Source organism: Mesoplodon bidens (genome assembly GCF_964165515.1).
Source record: "Mesoplodon bidens genome assembly, chromosome: 1".
In the NCBI taxonomy this organism is placed as follows: Eukaryota; Metazoa; Chordata; class Mammalia; order Artiodactyla; family Ziphiidae; genus Mesoplodon; species Mesoplodon bidens.
The window spans coordinates 36,882,472-36,886,936 of NC_138176.1; the positions used below are offsets into that span (position 1 = coordinate 36,882,472).

General features: G+C 45.1%; 1 pseudogene across 1 annotated transcript; it reads left to right on the forward strand.

The window, feature by feature from the left end:
- The first annotated feature begins 863 nt into the window (after positions 1-863).
- On the forward strand, positions 864-1,762 carry LOC308620343 (ADP-ribose pyrophosphatase, mitochondrial-like; annotated as a pseudogene). Its single transcript has one exon. The product of its transcript is annotated as an ADP-ribose pyrophosphatase, mitochondrial-like (transcript).
- Positions 1,763-4,465: the final 2,703 nt, after the last annotated feature.

Genomic DNA, 4,465 nt, shown 5'->3' on the forward strand with positions numbered 1-4,465 from the left:
GTATGTGCTGCCTCCTCAACCAGAATCCTTTAAGAGCAGAGGCCGTATGTTCCAGACCTCAGTACAATCTTCTGTGCTTGACAGCTCCTGGTATGCGGTAGCCATTACTCCTTTGAATATAAAGCTTGTGCAACCTGCCTAAACCATTCAGCTAGTAAAATTATGGGCCTGAGATTTGGAGCCATCCTCCATACCATGTGTGCGCACCTCATGGATTTCTCACCAGGACCATGCAGTGTGCACCAAGTGAGCTTTCTCCTTCTAGGGCACCCTCACCAGGCTTTTGAGCATCCCAAATAAGGAGCCTTTTGTCCCCCAGAGCCTCCAACGCATTCCTTCTGCCTTCCCCCAAACAGATACTGGTCCTAGACTAAAGAACTAAGTCTACCCAGAAGACTAATACCCTGCTAAGCAAGAAAGCACTTTTGTTGTGTGCTGATTTTGTTGGTGGTGTTTGAACAATGTTCTCAACCCTTTAGAATCCCTTCCAGACGTTGAAATCTTTCAATGTAGTGAAGTACAAACGCAGCAATGGCCCCAAGGGGGTGCTGGGCGGGGTTTGTGGTGAGGCCCTCATCCTCTGCTGCTCAGCTGTGCCGTTGGCCCCCTACTGGCAAGGTCAGGAGCCCTGCCCTTGCGACTGGAAGCGCCCCACCTGAGAGCAACGGAAATCCTTACAGCCTACTGGGTGGTGAATGGCTGGCTGGCATTCACCCAATGCAGCCAAAAATGGCCTGGCAAAGGCTTTAGCGACCATGTCTAGTGTGGCCTTGGCCTCTGTGGCAGTCGGGCCCAGCAGCTGCCCTAACATCTCAGCTGGCTACAGCCCGTTTTCCTCACATGGGTTTCCTCCAAACTTCATCATGTCCGTTTCCAGCGGCCCTGCTGAGACACCCCACAAGAAGGCCAGGACATCGCCTTACCCTGGTTCTAAAGTGGGACAAAGCCAGGTCCCCAGTGAGAAAGTGAGCTGGCTGGTTGAGTGGCCAGAGTACAAGGCTGCCGAGTACACTTCTGGCTCAGTCTTGGCCGGACCCAGGTGGGCAGACCCTCTTTTGGGTGAAAGAAACTTCTCCCTTAAATTTAATGAAAAGGATGGGCATGTTGAGAGAAGGAGCCAGAACGGTTGGTACGAGGTTGAAAATGGTAGACCTAGAAATCCTGCAGTTAGGCCAGGGCTGGTTGGCTGAGGGCTTTTGGGGCATTGGGGCCCCAGTCATGCTGCAGATCCCATCTTAACCAGGTGGAAAAAGAATAGTAAGGGAAATACAGTTACCCACCCTGTTTCTGGGAGAAACATCCTGCAATCTGTAGCCATCAAAAGGAAGGACTGTGGGGCATGGGCCATCCCATGGGGGATGGTGGATCTGGGAGAGAAGATTAGTACCACAGTGAAGAGAGAATTTGGTGAGGAAGCCATGAACTCCTTACAGAAACCCAGAGCAGAAACACAGGAGTTGGAGAAACAATTGCACAAACTATTCAGCCAGGAACACTTTGTGGTCTATAAAGGCTATGCGGATGATCCACGGAACATGATAACACATGGATGGAGACAGAGGCTGTGAACTACCATGATGAAACAGGGGAGGTAATGGATCATCTTCTTCTGGAAGCTGGCGACGATGCCAAGAAAGTGGGATGGGTGGACAATCATGATAAACTCAAGCTTTATGCCAGCCACTCCCAATTTATTCAACTTGTGGCTGAGAAACGAGGTGCCCACTGGAGTGAAGACGTGTACCCCGACTGCCATGGGTAATGGAGTGGAGTCTCATGCAAGCCAAAGGCCTTCAGATGAACACAGGTAGATAAGAAGCAAACAACTCAGAGCTCCCATTGAACAGGATGGGAGGATTACTTCTTTTGGTGATTATTTCCCAAACTGTTCACAGGCTGGAGGCTTTGTATCAGGGAATAATATTAGACTCATATGGGGAAATGGAATCACAAACTTTTTGGCTCTCTAATTGGAAGAAGAATATAGTTACCTCTTCTATACATTGTATACATGGCTTTAACCAAATTATACAACTAATGCTCTTTGAAGAATTATGGGTAAAACAAAGATAAATTCTTACCCACCATAGCCTCTACTTTTCATCCAGCTTGCATTTGTCAATTCTTTCTTTCTCCTGATGTGTTAGACTGTGGTTTAATCTAATGTATAATCTGATTTTTGGGTTAACATTTGTTTTTCAAATTTAGCTATATGTGATCTTGTATTCACTGCTTTCAAGTACAGAAGCTCTTTGGTTATTCTTGTTTTAGAACCTTCAGTTTTATGGGAAAAGTTCCATCTCTATTTTAGTCCATAAGGATCAAGTACTTATGAACCAGGGGAAAAAAATGCAGTGACAAAATGAGCTTAATATCCATCCCTCCCTCTGGTTATCACAACTGTTCTGTCTGAACAGAATGGGCTAAGCTCAAGACACTTGTTCCCTCTCATCTCAGAAGATGAGACCCTCATCTCAGAAGACCCTGCAAATGCCAATTCCTGGCATGAAGAAGTCTCTATCAAGGAGATGTATGTAATCACAGCCTAATAAAAATATAATTCACATCTACCTTTTCTCCATTAAAAAAACCCCAGTGTATAAACGAGAAAGTGTTTATAGTCCATTTGAAAACAGAGATGCCCCCTGACAATCAAGAATGAGGGGATCTCAGTAGCAACAAATAGGCCAGAAATACATTTCTTCCCTCTCATCACCTAAAACAAGCAAGTTAACTTTATTTGTATGTAACACAATTATGGAAAATTAACTCAAACCACTGTGATGAACCTTTTATGGCTAAAGGGGAAAACTATTTGTAGTTTTGTAGGCATTGATAATCTCATAAGAAAACACTTCCATAACAATATCTAACACTTATATTCCACTTACTGTGTGCACACACTCTTTTAAGTGCCTTATTATAGTGAGCTATTTATTCCTAAGGATCCCCCTAAGAGGAGGAGGGTACTCTTACCTCACAGGCTGGGCTCTGTAGGAAGCAGACTCTGTGAGGGTGATGAGCATTGCAAGATGTTTCTCAGAGAGAGGTCTTGGGATCCACTCTTGGGGAAGGGAGGAGAAGGAAGCAGGATTGGGCAGGGTGAGATGTTGAGGTTGAAGCCCAGTGAAGCCTTCAGTCAACCCCACATGGAGCTCTGGAGCTGGGAAGGCTCTTCCAGCTGCCCTGAATTGGGGCGAAGTTTCAGGCCTTTACACTCTTTTTTGCTCAGTCATTGGATGTGGGCTGCACATGGAAGGGGGTGTGACCTTAGGAGAGACAGTTTTCCTCAGCCATGGATGGCAATGCCCAAAGAGGGCTAATAGGTGAATGCCATCTTCTGGTAACGTTCCAGCAGCTGAGAAGGGGAATCTTGGGAAGGGAAGGGGCAGGCACTACAGGGTCTACTGTATATTGTCCCCCTATTTTACAGATGATATAACTAAGGCACAGGGAAGTTACGGAACTTGCAAGCTATACCACCAGTGAGTGGCGGAGTGGCAGGTTTTTGGGCTCAACAGTCTACCCCCTTGGCCACAATACCATAGTCTCTCCAATAGTTACCCTCCTATAGTCCCCAGGTGCCCTGTGCACTGTTCCTTTAAGAAAAGAAAAGAAGAAGAAATCACTCTAACTACGTGCACATTTGGTCAGAGTTTCCATTCCTAAACCTGAAGGACACGTGCACGGTTTCATTTATCTTCCTCGTGAAAGATGTCGTATTTACACGGGTGATGACAATTGTAAAATGGTTCACCCATGGATGCCCACCATTGTTCACGCTCAGGAACAAATTTAATACATCACTTTTCTTTGTGACTTCTATAACTGCTTGTTTTAAGGATGGAGCCATCTGTCCTATATATTAGTCTCAGCTCAGTAACTTCTCCAGGTGAGATACGCTCCCTGTCTTTATTTGAATCACTGGGGCACCTGGTTGGTCTAACATATTTTGAATGTTCCTAAACTTCATTATTTTTCCAAAATGTAAGTTCTTGAAAAAAATAAATACACGTATACACACACACACACACACACACACACACACTGAAATAATGAAGGTCTAATGTCTCTAATGTATCCAGAACAGAATTCTTGATTATTTTTTCCCCAAGAATACTGTTCCTCCATCACTCTTCCAAGGTAATTGGCACCAAAATCCCTCCAAGTTGCACAAGAAAACAAGGAGTCGTAGATTCCTTGCCTTCTCTCACCTCCCACATTCAATTCATCTGCAAAATTTAGTCAGCTCCACCTTGAACACAATATATCTGGAATCATTCACTGCTTTCCACTTTCAGTGACCACCCTAATCAAGCCACCACCCTCCTTCTCTAGACTGTCGAAGTTGCCCCCAACAGGTTTCCCTCTTTCTACTCTTGTCTACCTGTTGGTCATTTTCCACAAAAAATGAAACAACATTTTTAAGAATGTCAGTCACATGTCCAACCCCTCTTAAAACATT